General features: G+C 41.2%; 1 protein-coding gene across 21 annotated transcripts in view; it reads right to left on the bottom strand.

The window, feature by feature from the left end:
• The window catches only part of LOC135201636 (phosphatidylinositol-binding clathrin assembly protein LAP-like), a 485,987-nt gene that overhangs the window by 343,426 nt on the left and 123,430 nt on the right, over positions 1-19,131 (bottom strand). The gene's annotated exons all lie outside the window — the stretch shown is intronic.

Raw genomic sequence — 19,131 nt, forward strand, 5'->3', positions numbered from 1 at the left:
CTTGCCGCCTTGCGAGAAAACCCTCTCGCTCTGACAAGTCTTTCGATAGTCGAAAGGCAGTCAGAGCAAGAGCGGGTAGGTTTTGATGGTACCTCTCGAAGTGGGGTTGTTTGAGCAGATCTATCCTGTTTGGAAGAGATCTGGGGAAGTCCACTGTCCACTCCATTACCTCTGTGAACCAAATCTGAGATGGCCAATACGGAGCAATCAGTCATATTTTGGTTTTTTCGGATGCCACGAATTTTCTGACTACTTCCCCCAGTATCTTGAACGGGGGAAAAGCGTAAACATCTAGCCCTGACCAGTCCAGGAGAAAGGCGTCTGTTGCATAAGCCCTGGGATCTTCTACTAGGGCACAAAATGTGTCTATCCTTTTGGAGAGGAATGTGGCGAACAGATCTATTTGAGGCTTCCCCCAAAGATACCAAAGGCTCTGACAGACTTCTGAGTGGAGTGTCCATTCTGTGGGAAGGACCTGGAACCTCCTGCTCAGTCTATCCGCTCTCACATTCCTCTCCCCTTGGAAAAACCTCGTTAGAAGAACTACCTTCCTTTGGTTCGCCAAATCAACAGGTCTCTGCCAGCTCGTATAGAGCGAAGAGTGAGTCCTCCTTGTTTCTTGACATAAGCCAGAGCGGTAGTATTGTCTGAGTTTATCTGTACGACCTTGCCTCTGACCATGTGTTCGAAGCTCTTTAGCGCAAGGTGAATTGCTAAAAGCTCTTTGCAATTTATGTGCCATGACACCTGTTCTGCCGACCAGGTGCCTGACACTTCTTTGGATCCCAATGTTGCACCCCAGCCCGACTCCGACGCGTCTGAGAACAATGTCAGGCTTGGGTTCCGTACTTCCAGGGATACTCCTTTGTTTTCTTTTTAAGGGAATCAACCACCACCTTAAATGATTTTTTATTTCCTCCGAGATTGGAAACGTGTCCGAGAGCTGTCCTGTCTTCCAACTCCAACTCCTTCTCAGGAAGAACTGAAGTGGACGAAGATGTAGTCTTCCATAGCGGGGAAAGAACTGTTCAAGCAAGGAAAAGGGTCCCCAGAAGGCTCAAACCATTCCCTCGTTGAAGTGCGCTCTTTCCCTAAGAAGCTCGATACTGTGGCACAGCCTTTCCTTATTCTCTCTTGAGAGGGAAAAAACTCCCCCCCCGAAAACCCCGAGAATCCATCTGAATCCCCAGATAAACCACGTTCTGGCTGGGGATCATCTGAGACTTCTCGAGGTTCACGATCAATCCCAATGATTTTGTCAATTCCAGTGTTGTTTGCAGATCCTAGAAAACACTGCTTTTGAGACCTGGCTCTGATTGAGCCAGTCGTCCAGGTACAGGGAGACGTTTTATCCCTTTCAAATGTAAGTGTCTTGATAAACATTTTTCATCACGTCCGTAAAGACTTGGGGAGCCATGGAAAGGCCGAAACACAGGGCCCTGAACTGATAGATCCTTCCCTCGAACATAAATCGAAGGTACTTCCTCGACGAATGGTGAATCGGGATGCGGAAATATGCGTCCTGAAGGTCTAGGGACGCCATCCAATCTCCTTGACGCAGTGCTGCAAGGACTGAAGCAGACGTTTCCATGCTGAACTTCTGTTGTTTTACGAATTTGTTCAGCGCACTTACATCCAGTACTGGTCTCCATCCCCCCGAGGCCTTTGCTACAAGAAACAAGCGATTGTAAAACCCCGGGGAGCTGCGATCCAGCACCAGCTCTATTGCTCTTTTGTCCCACATCTGTTCCACCATTTGACGAAGAGTATCCATCAGAACAGGGTCCTTGTATCTGGCGGACAGTTCCCTCGGTGATGTTGTCAAGGGAGGACTGTCCTTTAATGGGATGTAATAACCCTTCTTGATGATTGACATCGTCCAAGGATCTGATCCTATGTCTTCCCAGGCTTTTGCAAAGAAATTTAACCTGGCTCCTACAGGTGTTTGGAGGATAGATTTCTCACTTTCCCTTCTTAAAGGGACGGAAGAAAGACCTCCCCCTTTTCTCAGTTGACTTCCTTCTGGCGATAGATCTAGCTGGAAGGCCTCCTCAAAAGGGCTGCTGCTGAGCTGGACGAGCCCCTTTCTTTTCCTCACTGGCCACAGGTCTATTTTTCCTTGAGGATTGTCTGAGGAGATCCTGAGTGGCCTTTTCAGTCAGTGAATGGGCAATGTCCTTCACCAACTGCAAGGGAAAAAGATGTTCTGAGAGAGGCGCAAACAATAAGGCGGACCTCTGCGAAGGAGAGACGGCCTTCGTGAGGAAAGCACTGTGAACCGCCCTCTTCTTTAAAATTCCCGCACCAAAGAGGGAGCATACTTCAGCCGATCCATCCTGAACAGCCTTATCAATGCATGTGAGGATGCTATTTAAGGTTTCTGGGTTCAGTTGTTCCTTTTCATGAGACTTCTTGGCAAGAACCCCAAGGGACCAATCCAGGAAGTTAAAAACTTCTAAAGTGTGAAAAAGTCCCTTGAGGAGGTGGTCCGTTTCCGAAAGACCCCATGTTACTTTTGCTGAATTTAAGGCGTGTCTTCTCGATGAGTCTACTAAACTCGAGAAGTCTGACTCAGCCGAAACGGACAGAGACAATCTCATATTCTCTCCCGTTTCGTACTATATGCCTCTTCTCCCCGTAAGTTTAGCAGGAGGCATACAAAAGACTGTCCTTCCTAACTCCTTCTTTTTCTTGAACCAGGAGTCAAGAGATTGTAGTGCCCTCCTCATAGATATAGCAGGCTTCATTTTCAGGAAAGAGGAAGACTTGTGCGTTTTCGTGCTCGAAAACAGAGAGCGTGGAGAAGGAGGAGCGGCTGGCGTTAAAGAATCTCCATATTCTTCCAAAAGAAGGGACGAAAGAACTTTGTAATTAGAAAATCCTTCCTTAATAATCATTTCATCCTCCGAGGCATCTTCTGGGTTCATAGGCTCGGAAGGAGAAGGCTCCCTTCTTTCCTCTGTTTCTTCCCTCGATCTCTTCCTTTCCGAAGAAGCACTTCTAATTGGAGAGGGACTGAGAGTTACTCTCTCTTTGCTAAAAGATTGACGCTTGGATGACTCCTGTCGAATGTCAGGCTCTTCATGCAGGGAATGCGCCTGGCGCACGGCAGGAGTATCTCGCTCAGAATACTCCTCGCGCCTGGAAGGAGTAACGTGTTTGGAATACTCCTGGTGCTTGGCAGGCGCAACGTGCTTCGAATACTCCTGGCGTCTGGTAGGCGCATCTTGTTCCAAATACTCCCGGCGCCTGGGAGGAGTATTAAGTTCAGAATACTCCTGGCGCCTGGGAGGAGTATTAAGTTCAGAATACTCCTGGCGCCTGGGAGGAGTATTAAGTTCAGAATACTCCTGGCGCCTGGGAGGAGTATCGAGGTCAGAAGACTCCTGGCGCCTGGCAGGAGTATGTCGCTCCAAATACTCCTGATCTTTGGAAGGCGTAACTAGCTCTGAATACTCCTGGTGTTTAGTAGGAGTATTGATCATGGTAGGCGCCTTTCGTTTAACAAGTACATTGCGCTTAGCAGGCGCCTACTCCTAACAGGAGTTTCTTCTTCTTCAGTTAAATCTTGGCGCTTGGTTGAAGATCTTGAACGTTGTACCGAATACTCTGGCTCTTTGCGCTACTCGGCGCCTGGCTCCTGGCTGGCGCCAAACGCTTGGCAGGAGAAACTTCCTTTCTTACTTCTCTCCTGTCATACGCTCCGTTCCCGCCAGAGATGGTCGCCTGTGCGACACCTCTGGAGGGCTCGTTGCGCGTGACAGGAGATCGGTATTTAGATCTTTTAATAGGAAGCCTATCATCCTTCTTACGAGTAGGCTCCTTAGAAAAAACTCCTACCAAAGAGGCTAATTGCTCCTGCATATTCATTAAAATTTTCCTGGTTGAGGAATCTTTCGAATCAGGAGAGGGAGATCTGGAAGGCGCTCTAGGATCTCCTCCAGACCCAGAGTCTGACTGTTTTCTAGCCTTCTTTATTACTGAAGGCGCATCTTCCTCAGAGAAGCGCTCGGGGCTAGAATTAAGCTCATGTTCTTTCATACTCCTCTTCAGCGGACGGGAAAGTTTCGACTCCTTCCATCCTCTTCTCGGAGAGGGCGAACTAGATGACGAAAAGCACTCTCGAAGGACGCTTTTCCTAAAGCGGTCCTTGGCAGTTTGTGATGTAATAGATTCTGCCGAAGGGACGCCTGATCATTGGGGATTCTCCACAACCCCCGTACGGCTTTCGACTTTCCTTCTCCTCCGGGCCAGGGAGCTTGGAAGAGGTCTAGGCCTGGGAGCGTCGCAGAGACGACCAGACGCCCCCTCCACTACACTGGTGACCCTAAAATCACTAGCGAAACCACATTCACTTTCCTTACCTTCCAATGCTGCCATTTTTTCCTGCATTTTCTGAAGGGAAGCTCTGAGTTCCGCTATTTCCGAAGCAGAACCAGAGGGATTAGCAATTTGTGAACGGGCTGAAACAGAATGGGCATAATTATCAGAGGAAGAAGCTACAGAACTAGACAGTTTGCGGGTTTTGTAAGCCGCTTTCCTCTCTCTATCTTTCTCTAATTTCTTCAAGTAAGAAGTTAGATTCTTCCATTCTTGCGCACTCAGTTTCTCACACTCGTTACACGTATTCTCAATCGAGCATTCAACCATTCTACAACCACTGCATGTAGTGTGAGGATCTACCGAAGCTTTCGGAATCCTCACCTTACAGCCCTCATTCACACACACTCTGAAACTAACACTAGAGTCAGACATATCCACGAATTCCAAAACCAAGTCCAAAAAAACAGTCCACGATAGCGAATGCCAAACAACGATCCAAGTACGTCACCAAATATCAGTCGAAAGATGATCAAAAGCGTTGTGAAAAAAGAATTCCAGTCAGGAGGAAGTAACAACAATGTTGATACCAACGGCGACAGAGAGAATCTGATTAGAAAACGGGAATGGTTCCTAGTCCTGCCACCCAGAGCAGGGCGGTAGATCACCTGGTTTTGGTGATGTCGCCCCTTTACCTCCGGACGCCTCGTATGTCCTGCTGTCTTCCGAGATACTTGACAGCCTCCAACTGTAAAGAGAGACAGATTCTACTGACTGGTGGTATCTTTCTAAGTGTGGCTGACAAAGAAGATGCCGCCATGGGGGAATCTCCCTTGGCACCTCCAACAACGACGACAGCAGATCTGGAAACCATTCCACCTGCGGCCACAGAGGAGCTACCAATGTCATTCTGAGACTGTGAACTCATCATCCTATTCAGGACTTGGTGGATCAGACAAAATGGAGGGAAACACACACCTCCAGGTTGTCCCAGGGATGTTGGAACGCATGCTCCGCTAACGCCAGAGGATCCGGAACCACCGAACAGAATACCTCTAGTTTCCTGTTAAACCGAGTCCCAAAGAGGTCTAGCCTAGGTCTCCCCCAAACCTGGAAGAGCCTGTCTGCCACAGCCTGATGGAGAGACCATACTGTGCCTAGGATCTGATCCCGACGACTGAGCTTGTCTGTGACCACATTCCTTGTGCCTGGGATATACCTGGCTGAGAGCTCCACTGAACTGCTGACTGCCCACAGGTGAACTTCGACGGTCAAGGCGTAAAGTTGAAGCGAAACCAGTCTCGCTTGTTCACATAAGCGACCACCATGGTGTTGTCCGACATGAGAACAACAGAATGTCCCTCTACTTTCTCCCGAAATTCCTTCAGACCCAGAAAGGCTGCCTTCAACTCTAAAAGGTTGATATGCTGCTGTCCTCCAAACTCCAAATGCCCGAAGTAATGAGGCCACCTAAATGAGTGGCCCAACCGGTGAGGGAGGCATCTGAAAACAGAAGGAAGTCCGGCAGAAGAGAACGCAGAGGAACACCCTTCAAGAGATTGTGATCGTCCAACCACCAACGAAGATCTTCTCTCACCTCTAGAGACAGAGGTACCCTTATCAGGGGTGAGTCCCCTGCCGGAGACCTTAAGTCCCTCAGCCTCCATTGCAGAGACTAAAGATGCAGTCGCCCATGAGGGACCAGCTTCTCCAGAGAAGACAAAATCCCCAGAAGAATCTGCTGACAGATCTGGTTGCAACAGAAAGTCATGAGCCACTACTCGCAACTTCTCCAACCTCTGATCCGACGGGAAAGCTCTCGAGACTGCCGTATCAATGACCATGCCTAGAAAGAGAATCCTTTGACTGGGTGCAAGATTTGACTTCTCCAGGTTCACCAAGATGTCGAGTTCCAGACAAAACCGAAGCAGATGAACTCTGTCCTGCAGCGGCTTCTCTCTGGAACCCACTAAGACCAACTAGTCATCGAGGTATCTCGGCAAACAGAACCCTTGAGCATGAGCCCAACTTGAGATAAGAGAGAAGACTCTTGTGAACACCTGAGGGGCCATAGTCAACCCAAAGCACAGGACTTTGAACTCGAAGACCTTGTCTCTGAGAGAGAAGAGAAGGAACTTCCTGGACGACAGATAAATTGGGATCTGGAAGTGCGCATCCTTTAGATCTATCAACAGCATGAGGTCTTTTTTCCTCACAGCTGCAAACACTGATCGCAAGGTCTCCATCTTGAACCTCGTCTTCCTGATGAAATGAGTCAAGATGGATAGGTACAATGATATGACATTGTCCTTTGATATTCATTTCAACTGTCCAAGAAATTCTTTCCTTACTATGCACAGAAAACTATTTTGTTCTCCAAGAAATTCTTTCCTTACTATGAACAGAAAACTATTTTGTTCTCAAGTGATTTCTATCCTGCAGTTTTGTTTTCTCTGCTTCCTCATGGCTTTGTTTTCCAATCAGTAATAAAGAAAAAAAAAACCACAGTTACAACCTGAAATATATTCGGGAAAAACAATTATAAGCATGTAACACATAAATAACTGCTATTTTTTGGGGACACTGTGAGTACTTGTATATGAATGACAGGAGACCAGTATGGATTATCTTATCCACTAATTGTAGCCCTATCTGGCAACACTGCCAGAAATAATTATTTTTTTTTAAATGTATCTTTGTGTGTTATGTTCTTTATTATGCAGCTAGCATATTATTTTTTTTAATGTACGTATCTTTGTGTGTTATGTTCTTTATTGTATGGTGGACAAATTATTTTTCAATCACATTTTTCATATAATAACTTTGAAGTCAGTAACCAAATGGAAATGCAATAAGAAATAGGATATATACGGTGACAAATTCTAGAAAATTGGTTATAGGTTGGTAACTGCTGGATTCATGAAATGAAAGCTTCTATACTTTTTTTTGTTTGTTTTTCTATATCAAACAACTCATTATTGATAAAACTTTTTCATAGGTTAACTCTAAAACAAGTTATAGAAGAAAATCTAAGAACATCTACATAGTGGCGGCCATCTTGGATTGATGACATTATACAGGGCTTCTGCAACATTTTCAGCCAAAACACCTGGTATAGTCAAACCAATTTACGAGCGGACTCCGAGCCCATTTGCGACTTGCCAGATCCTACTGACCATTTTAATCCACACCTGATTTGACCTCTTTAATCGATGGGCAGACTAAGATAAAGAGAAAGGGTAGTTTAATTCCCTTGTTATCCCAGATTTGAATGGTCAAAGTAGATAATCCTTTAATTTGGTACGTACTGTCCCTCTAAATTGTTTCCTTTGTTATTTTTATTTTGTAAACCAATTTCATGCAGCACTTTACAAAATGATTCCTTGTAACCACCAAACCATATATTTTCCTTCACTTGTAAAACTTTGTCTATCTTCAGGATTTCTTTCCTTGCATAAAAAGCCAGTACAGTTCGCCGAATAACGCATCGATCAAAATCGTCCACATTTGTTACAGTTTTTTATCTTTTCGTTTTCTTTTCCCTAAAAACCAGCTCTCAAAATTCTTCTTCCGTTTCTTTAGCTTCCTTACAAATCTGATGAAAGTTGCTTTTGATATCTTTGTTGCATCTGCTAGATTGATTCCAAACTCTGAAATTTCATTTTCTTTTTCCCATTCAAAAAACTTGTACACGTACGCCATTTCGCGTTCTTCAGGACGAAGGACACGCCGCGGGAACTCTCCATGGTGTTTACGGAAGCTTGCTGTGCGGGACAATGAATACGGAAGATCATCTCTACCCATTTTATACGATTTGACCAAGGGTATCAGTGATCTGACCCAAGTGAAGAAGTGGCACAAAGTATGCCAGATCTCCAAGTTTGTAATTTTTCTTCCCTTCTTGAGGAAAGGTCTCCTACCACTAAATAATAATATAATAATAATCTTACTATACGGGCGTTATGTCTGTCCGTCCGTCCGTCCGTCATTCAATCACGGCCAAACGACTGGTCCGATTGGCATGAAACTTGGCAGGGTTACAGTGGGGATCTCTAAGATGGTTTATAATGGGGTTTATAGCAACTAAAGGCACCAAAGGCACCGGAGGAGGTGGGGCCCCTTCCCTGAAACGGGGCTGGTTTAGCCCGTAGACATCATAACATTACGAATTTATCATACCTAATTTTTGGTATATGTAGTAAATAATATGACTCTCGATTTTCAGTATACGTACTAAATATGACTTACTATCGAATACTGTGGGGGTAAGACATCAATGGCACTAAAGGGGGTTGAGGTTGGGCAGGGTGTGACAGAGTGAGAGGGAGAGTAGAGGGGGTGTTAGGGAGAAGAAGAAGAAAAAAGAGAGAGATGAGAGAGAGAGAGGAAGAAGAGGAGAGATAGAGAGAGAGAGAGAGAGAGAGAGAGAGAGAGAGAGAGAGAGAGATTTATCAGTTGCCATTGAAGTTACCCTAGGTAACTTCAATGGCAGGTCAGTACAGTAATTTCTGGATAAAAAGGACAGTAGGCACAAGGTGGTGCAGGGAAGCTTCTGAGTTCTTCGGAGTTTTTCCCCCCGGCAATGCCAGATTGGTCAGCTAGTAATAATAATGCAGTCAATCCCCGGTAGTCAAAGGTGATGAGTACCACAACTGCTCCCCCCCCCCCCCCCCCCCCCCAGCTAAAATCCATGGATGGTACTTTAAAACCCCTCTCAAAAACACTCAGAAATGACACCATTTTAATTAATTTGTATTTTTCATAGCTAAAAATGGAAGGCCTTTACAATAGGATAAATCTTCTGGCGCCAACTGGAACCCGGTTAAAAACAATCAAGAATGTAAATGCAAGGAATCTGTGGCATTTGGCATCCAATGCATAGTTAAGGTGTAAGCAAGTCAAGAGTGTGCACTTGAATCCAATGACACATCAGTCTTTCCTCCAACCCAGGATGAAACATAAAAGGGGAGGGGGGGGGGGGGGGGGGCTAGAGGTGGCAGTCAATGTTAAGACCTCAGGTTAGTTAGCTATAAAAAATACTGATCAAAAATTTTTCATTTGTTCATATGCGGAACAACCTTTGTTCACATCCTATGAAAAGATAAGTACTTTAAAATGCCAAGGAGGAATGTATTCCTCTGGTGTCAAGCGCTTCTGCATGCACCCAATCAGTGGGAGAGTCTACGACACCTAACCTCTAAGAGACAAAACATTCAGACAACAATGCAGTGCTTGAAGGGACCCTGAGACTTTCCAACCCTTCCAAGGAAGCCAAGATCAGAAGGAGAACTGTTTCCAAAGTCAGTATCCTAAGAGATGATTGACGTCTGGGCTCGGAGGAGGTTGAGAGAGAATGTTCAGTACCAGAGTAAGATCCCAACTGAGTCAGGTTCTATACTCAGTACCAGAGTAAGGTCCCAAGTTGGAGGTCTGAGTTTCCTAGGCAAACAAGACAGCTCTAAGTTCTTGAACCATAACAAGAATTCTGAGGGAAGAGAGGTCCGCATCCCTCTGTTCAGCTGCCTCCAAACTCATGAGCTTCTCCTTTGTTGTTCTCTCCCATGGATTCAAAGTGCCAAAATAAAAACATCAGTCTAGGTACCTGTTGCCCGATCACCTATCACGACTCAAGGTACCCGCTCCTCAGAGACCAGTTCCGGCTCCTGTACCCCCACCTCTTGCTCCAGTGTGCCAGGCACCTGTTCCGGTACATCCAGCAGCAGACTCACAACTCCTGCCTTATTCATTTGCTCGAGCGCCTGGCTCCCTCGCTTCCTTCCCATGCCTTGGCAAGTCTTTTATTTTGATTATCATGAATTTATATATCTTTATAGGAAATTCTGACGGGATGGGAAGCCACCAACTCCACTAACACATCACCTGACACTTTGTCACCAGACACTATCACAAGAAAATCTTTCCATTTCATCCATAGGGACATGAAAGGACGCCCCTATCTCCAACACTGAACTTACAACTAAATTTACCTTATCAAACTTAGAATTTAATCTTAACTCGAGACTGGCAATGAAATCGGGGTACAAAGTGCAGGAGCTGAGCATGTGAGTATGCAGAGGAATAAAAGGAGGACTGAAGATAGGAGAGAGATTATGTCCAAGAATAGACGGAAAAGCCTGACAGGAGTCTGTCAGCAAGGCAACTCATGACCATCAACCATAAGTTTTTGGCTTACGAGGATTATGTACTATTATAATTATCAAAACAGTTCAACCAGACCACTGAGCTGACTATGAGCTCTCACAAGGCTGGCCCAAAGGATTAAAATGGAGTACCAGGCCTAGGCCACGGGCCAAGCACTGGTACTACTAAATGATGAATGATAATGAAATTGAAAAATATATGCAAAAAGGCATATAGTTCTACACTAAAACACACACACACATTACAGTAAATACATTTACACACATTTTCACCTCCACAATTAAAAAACAAAGTATGTAATGATAAAAATTTAAATATGATAAGATTTTTAAAATTCCTATTTTTTTCATTGTGGCCTGAGTTTTTGTATTTTCATTATTTACTTTTTACATTGTATCAATTAAATTATAGTTCTTCATAAATATTAACATCAGAACAATAGCGCTTCTTACATCACTAAAAATCACAAATTGATTGAATATTACTTCCTGATGTGATTGCACACAACATTGCTGTTTAGACTGAAAGCACTTTCAGGCAGAGTTAAGTATATCTTAGTTTTACCAAACCACTGAGCTGATTAACAGCTCTCTTGGGGCTGGCCCAAAGGATTAGATATTTTTACGTGGCTAGGAACCAATTGGTCACCTAGCAACGGGACCTACAGCTTATTGTGGGATCCGAACCACACTATATCGAGAAATGAATTTCTATCACCATAAATAAATTCCTCTGATTCCGCGTTGGCCGAGTCGGGATTTGAACTTCGGACCACCGCATTGGCTGCTGAGCACGAAAACCACTCGTCCAGCGAGGAACTTCTTTCAGGTAGAAAGAACTGATATGCTTTGTTTTGGGATATTGCTGCATATCCTGCTTTACACTGATTTAGACCCATCTGTGTATACTGCATAATGTGGACCATTTCATCTTAATCTATTGTATGTTGTCTATGGTGTTAAGGGACATATTAAGTAATTTTTTAAATATTTTTAAGTGTGTGCAAGTCTTTACTGTATTCATAGTCCAATGGGGTGGTAACTTCACTGTTGAAGGTACTTGTATACTCATAATATATAAGTGACTTGAACAATCTTTTCGCTCTAATTAGGAAATGTGGTGCATGACTGTATATAAAAAAGTATCTCTCAGATCAAATAGTGTTTTTGTAGGTGAATCACTTGTCTTAATATTTAATTAACTTTTCATTGTTATTAACTCTTAATGGAGAAACTGGTAGTTTGCTGTATTCAATCAATACAGAAGAAACTGGTGAGGACCTAAATGCTTCCATGCAAAGCCTCTGGCATTCATTGTGAATTGAATCTAATGTTTTAGGTGTTGTGTCTGATGCTGAACCACGTTTCACTTTCATAATCAATGACCAACAACACTGTTGCTTTATACGACATTTACAGCGAAGGAGCAAACTGTCTCTTGGTGACACCCAGTACCATTTGTCTAACCAGATGCTTACGCAAATACAAACAGCTTTTCAAACTATGACGAATTCTGATGCTATCTAGAAAGATTCGTGCAAATAAAAATAACATTCACCAAAACTACATGCAATTCAACATAACCACTTGCACTGCTTGAAATCTTGACTAGTATCAATGGAAATGCTTTGCATTCCTAATATCTGTATTTCCTCAAATGCAAAGAAGACTTCATCACTCAACATTGAAATAAAAACCATCCTGAAATGTGTGTAGCACAAATGCCAATTAACCCTTAAACGCCGATTGGACATATTATACTTCGACATAAATTGTTTGTTGGGTGCCAATTGGACGTATGGTACGTCGATATAAAAAGTTTTTTAAAAATTCGCAGAAAAATACTTATAGGCCTACCAGCCGAAAACTTTTGAGTCACGCGCCTTGGGGATGCTGGGAACTCACGGATCAAGGTGTTGTTTTGTTTACAATTGTTACCCAGGCGCACAAGCGCGAATTTCTTTCCTCTCGCACTAAAAAACATCAGCGACACATCTCAGAAATCATTTCGTCACTTTGATATAATTTTTGCACCATTTTATATTAGCCGTTACATGGAGTATTATATGTGAAAATGTGCGCAATTTCATGTAGAACACAACTAAAAACAACTCATGGTTGTAGCTTTCATCAGTTTTGAAATATTTTCATATAAATAACGATTAGTGCCCAAATTTCAACCTTCGGTCAACTTTGACTCTACCGAAATGGTCAAAAAAAGCAATTGTAAGCTAAAACTCTTATATTCTATTAATATTCAATCATTTACCTTTATTTTGCAACAAATTGGAAGTCTCTAGCACAATATTTCGATTTATGGTGAATTTATGAAATAAAAAAAATTTCCTTACGTCCGCGCGGTAACTCTTCCGAAAAAATAAAACAATTTTTTGTCCGCTTGTCGTAATGTTGCACCATTTTAAAATAGCCGTAACATAGAGTTTTATATATGTAGAATACAACATTAAATAATTGAAGGTTGTAGCTTTTCTCATTTTCGAAATATTTGCATATAAATCACGATAAATAGAAAAAAAAACCACGTTCGGTCAACTTTGACTCTACCGAAATGGTCGAAAAACGCAATTGTAAGTTAAACTCTTACAGTCTAGTAATATTCAGTCATTTATCTTCATTTTCAAACAAATTCGAAGTCTCTAGCACAATATTTAGATTTATGGTGAATTAAAAAAAAAAAAAACTTTCCTTCCATCTGCGCGCAGATTCTCCGCCGCAAATCTCCGAAATGCGTACGTCGCATTCTCGTAATATTTGCTGAGTTTCATATTAGGGGTTTCATAGAGTTTTATATATGAAAATGTGCTCAATTTTATATAGAATACAACAAAAAATAATTGAAGTTTGTAGCTTTTCTCATTTTTGAAATATTTGCATATAAAAAAATATATATATATAAAAATTCGACATTCGGTCAACTTTAACTCATCCGAAATGGTCGAAAAGTGCAATTGTAAGCTAAAACTCTTACAGTATAGTAATATTAAATCATTTATCTTCATTTTGAAACAAATTAGAAGTGTCTAGAACAATATTTTGATTTATGGTGAATTTTTTAAAAAAACATTTTTTTACGTCCGCACATTACGAATTCATGCATCATTTTGTGATAATATTTTCTCTGTGTTGCTTTGATCATTTTACAATGTGTTGTATACCAAAATGATTGCAATTTAGTGTACAATACAATGGAAAAAACTAACTCTTGAGCTTTAACCGTTTTGCTCACAGCGCGATTTGAATACAATTATACGTACATGAAATTTTGTTTTCGCGCTATCATATATCGCATTATTTACATATGATAATGATATTTTTTTTCATTTCTGATGGTTGCATACTAAACTTCAGGCAATGACAAAAAAGGAGCCAAAAATGAACTCTTAAATCTTGAAAACTAAGCACGCTGTGATTTTTTGAAAAAAATATTTTTTCCGCTTCAGCCCTCACTCAGAGACCCCCTCGGCATAAGGGAGACGATTTTTATTATACCCCTTCGGCGTTAAAGGGTTAATCTACAATACGAGACTTGGAAAAAAAAACTTTTAGTCTATTATTTGTAATCTCAGCATTTTGGCAATTGGTGCATGAGTAGCAGATGAAACTTTTCTTTCTAGCGTTACAGGAAAAGGACCCAGTGTTAGTTTTAGTCATATCCTTTATGACAAAAGCCATTCCATACCAATGGCTTTCTTCGGGGTCACCCGCCATTTTTTTCTGTTATCGGCCAGGAACCTATTAAGCCTAACCTAGATAAAGAGCTCCAACTTACCAGCACTTAAAAAAAGTTACAAGGTCCAGCAACTTTTAACTATCTGCAGCAGCAGAACACCCCCAGCCCCACCCTCCCAAAGAGTACTAGCACTTCCAAAGCTTCCAAACACCGGTAAAACATCCTATCCCTTGCAAACATCCAACATAACTCTCAACCTAATTCCAGGCAGTGGAGTTACTTCCAATAGCTTCCAAATAACACTGCAACTCCATACAATATACAAACAAAACACAAACTCTGGACAAAAGCCAAAGCCTTTGTTCTTCCCTCCAGGGCCGAAACGCAGGAGCCAAGTTATTTCTTGTTAACTCCAATGAAAAAAAAGCAAACAAACAAACACCTCTATTTTATATGTGAACCATTTAAAAAACTGACGCTTTCAAGACTAAAAAACTGGGCAAAATATTAAATAATACACCATTTAATACAAGAAAGCTTGATATTCTAAACTTTTTCTTAAAGAAAGGAGGTTGATAACTGGGCCATAGCAGATGAGAGATCTTAACCCTTCCTCAAAGATGGGAGATTATAACACGTGTTTGACAGATTGAAAAACTATTTGGTCGCTCGCAGATGGAGGATTGTCACTTTAAACACCGGACAACTAGTATAGACTGATTCTTAAAAATATTTGAGATTATATCCCTTCTTTTAAATAATGGATGAGTTTCAGCTATCCCTTAGAAGAAAGTTTGAAAATTCTAAACTTGTGAAAACAGAAGCAAGAAGTCTGAAACTCCAAACTTTGGTACGTATCAGAGGGAAAGAATAAGCCATCACACTTCAGAATCTAGGGATAACTAAATTTGCAAAATAGCTGTAAAAGTTGGGGCAACCTTCCCTATCAAAATAAAAACCCAGAACACATTTCAAAATACATCACACACTTCCTTTAAAATTTCAGATGAACAGTGACCTATGCAAGGAGCTACAGTACAAGTTGATACAAGCAAGAAAGGGGATTTCCATATTTCAAGTTGGCACCAATGAAGTTAATTTGATAACTGAGGATTCTTGCACTCATGGATTGATAACTCTATAAAGACCACCAGCTTAATCACCATCCTCACCACTGGCCCTGATTTCCCTGCGCTCTCACTTCAACAGAGCTCCACTCACACTCCTACCTCTCATATCTCCTGCCTAACAGCAATGGGTCTTCCCATTTCTCTGGTCCTCCCTGCCTGAAACCAAACCACCACAGATTTTCTCCGGGGTAGGGAGAAAGACGTCTCCATGCTATCATTTCTCACTCTACACTGCAACCTGGCTCACATGTAATCTAAAGAATTCATCCACATCTCGACAATTGTTCAGTCTCATCGGCACACCATTCATGTCTACTACAGCAAATCACATCGCACTACAATAATGTATAACCATAGTTTTGTATGGAAATTCAATGGATTTGATTAACAAATCTTATTCAGCTTCCGCAATATTTCACTGCTCTTTTTAGCTTTCCATTAAATCCGATGACCTGAGAGCCCTTTACATATTTAGTATTGCTGTCCTTTAATACTTGAAAGACCACCTCAATTCTTCCTCCATTCACGAGTATATATGGGGTTGTATTAGCCCTTGGTGGATATTCTGGCCTCACTCCTTCTGGGTTTCTTAAATAAATATATCTTTGACCCATTTCCAGATTTATGATGCATCTATAGGCAAGCCAGAACGTGAAATAATGCCGCCATCTTCATGATCGATCTTTAAGCAACTACATAATGGATTCACAATAAACACAGGAACATCCAAGACCATACAAGGGGCAAAATGCAGCACCTGCCATTATGGAATCAATGGCAATCACAAGATTTCAAATTCATCATGATAGGAGCAAATTCAGTGTCAACAATAAAAAGGAATTCAAGGTTACGAAAAAGAAAAGTATTATTGTCGAGGGCTCAAAGGGTGACATTGTCATGAACGGACTAAATCAATCCACTGAACCTATGTACTCATTCTATATACATTAATATACAAACATACTGATCTAAGAATCAAAATAAAAATCGGAGTACTAAAAAATAGGAAATAGAAACAAAACATCTAAATTAACCCAACATACTATATACAATATATAAAAGTTGCATGACTCATTAAGACAAAGATTATCCCAGAAAATGAGCTTTAAATCTAAAATCATTCTTTTTTGGCTAACTTCATCTCACATCTATCCCGATGCTAAGGGGTCAATTGCCTTGGCAAATCTTCTCCCACTACTTCTATCCAAAGCATCTTCCTCCACTATATTCTTTTTCTTCGATGTCTTCCTACAATTTATCACCCAAGTTACTCCTGTGCTCCCTCTTGACTTTTTACCCCTAACAGGTTCCAGCTAAGCCCTTTCATGACATCCTTCTTAACCACCCTTACCAGAAGCCCATACACCTCAATCTAAACTCTCTATCATACCAGTAGTAGTGACCACCCTGCCTTTTCTAATGTCTTCATGTTCTGATTTCTCATGCAAGCATTCTCATTTCACTTCTGTCTGTCACAGCTTCTGTTCCCATTTCCTTCTCAAGTATATTTCCATTTTGTCTACTACCCCTCTCACCTCCTTCCATTTCCCCAAAGTTGCATTTATTCTGCTTTCAACCAAAGATTCATAGCCACCCTCCTGGGTTAAAGTAGATCCATAGTAGTAGTATGTGAAATACTCTCCCAACTTTAAATCAAAACATCTCTATTGTGCCAAAAGCTGTTATTACTGCTGTGCTTGTTCTTTTATACATCATTTCAACCAACCAAGAATACTTTTATAATGCTTTCCTATTTCTTAAACACCAAAACCACTACCTCCCTTGGTATTCAATCAAATGCCCTCTCTGGTTAATGAATGCACAGCTGAGCTTCCGACTACCTTCTAGAACCTTTTCCTATATCTGGCTCGTTATAAAAAAGAATACAAACTGTTTCTCCCCTTCTAATGAAACCATATTGCTGTTCAACAATGTTCGCAAATGCTCGCGAGATCTTATCCAGTACACTTTCTATTTAATCACACATATCAGAATTTCTTCCCAGTCATGAGAATTACTTTCTCTTCTGAGATTGCACTTAAATATTTCACTTTCTTTGGCATTATGTACAGCCCTCCGCAGGGATAATTCCCTCTCTGGCAGGCCCTTGTACTTTCTCAAAATAAGTTGCTTCTTATACGTATTTTATAATTGACTTTTAGTGTTTTCTCGTCAGTATCGTAGCTCCTGCAGAATAGGAGTCTTTAGTTCATTTTTAAATTTGCTTTCTCGTATGATCCTCACTTCAGGCAGTATTTCGTTATAGTCTTGGTGCAGTGTTTCATTTCAGATCTAAAGAAACTTAAGCAGTTTCTTAGATATGTTGGTTCACCATGTTTTAGTGCTTTGAAGACTCTAAGAAGTATTTTGTATTCTATTCTTGCTTTAACTAGGAGCCAATTTAGCTCAATTAGTGCTGGGGTTATTAGTTTATACCTAACCCTGTGCTTGTTTAGAATTCTAGATAATTCAATTGTCTAAATGCCAAGCAGTGGCATTTAATATAACCACTGTAACCCTCCCGTTTTCTTAGTAGCTTTTGTGTCATTTGAGTGTATCATCTTCAATGCCTACTGCACTCAGGTCTTCAAGCAGCAGATCATGGTCCACTGTACCAAATGCTGCACTTAGGTCAAGCATAACCAGGAAGCTACCATTTTCCATTTGCCATAATTTTCACCATTTTTTGTAACACACAATGTGGTTTTTTTCTGTATACTGACTGATCATCAGGCATGATGTTGAGTTGCTTCAAGTATTTCCCAATTTGTTCATGATATCTGATTTGTGATTTTTGCCACATTCAGGGCAAACTTGGTCATTTTTACTAATTGTTGTATTATGACCAAATTCCTGTCATTTATAGCATTGATAAGGCATGTAACAGTTGTACACACTGCAATGGCTATACAGTGTATACAACTTATCACCTCTATTATAAATAATACCTTTTTATATTTATGGTATGCATTCAATGATATAGTGCTTGTATCTACCATCTTTGGCTTTCATTTCCTTTACAATTTTCAGGTCGTCATCTTCAGAAATGTGAGTAATACTTATCCATAGATTTTTCTTTATACAGGCCATCCCTGGGTTACGGTGGGGGTTCCATTCCCGGCAGGGCGCTATATGCCAAAAATAGCCTAATCATCATAATTATAATGGGAATAAATAGCATTTACAGCACTGTTACAGTACCATAAGTCAAGGTTACAGCACCGTAAATCCACTTACAGTGCTAAAAAATTGTGGTTAATAGCGATATGAGGCAAGTGGTATAAGTTCCAAACGACATGACCCAAACCTGACATAACCGGGGGACTGCCTGTAATGTTATTGACAACGTCATCTTTGTCCTTTGGAACATATACTACTTTATTTTGGGTTTAAGTTTATCCTTCTAATTTATTGATGTATTCATATTGTCAATATTCTGAATCTCTATTTTTGCCTAGTTTTAAGTTTTTCCTATCTGGAAATCTCACAAACTAGTGTCCATCTCTTGTTGTTTTAACCTGTTCAACTGATGCCATTATTTTACTCATTTTACTCAAAAGCACCTTTTTTGTCTTGAGTGATTCTGCATAAGTTTTGTCCATATTTGTCATCATTTTTACATCATTATCAACACTGTCAATTTTGCTTTGAATTTCATCTAAGTTGGTCATGACGTCGCAAGTTCTTTGAGCCGAATCCTGAATCAGCTCTGCCAGTATTTCTTTTCGCTTTTATTTCTTCAAGTTCATCTTCAATGAGCTTTTGTGTGTTCTTTGTTCAGGCCACCTGCAATTGTTACAGATGTACAATATGTTGTCACTAGAAAGTA

The sequence above is a fragment of the Macrobrachium nipponense genome, chromosome 28 (genome assembly GCF_015104395.2).
Source record: "Macrobrachium nipponense isolate FS-2020 chromosome 28, ASM1510439v2, whole genome shotgun sequence".
NCBI lineage: Eukaryota > Metazoa > Arthropoda > Malacostraca > Decapoda > Palaemonidae > Macrobrachium > Macrobrachium nipponense.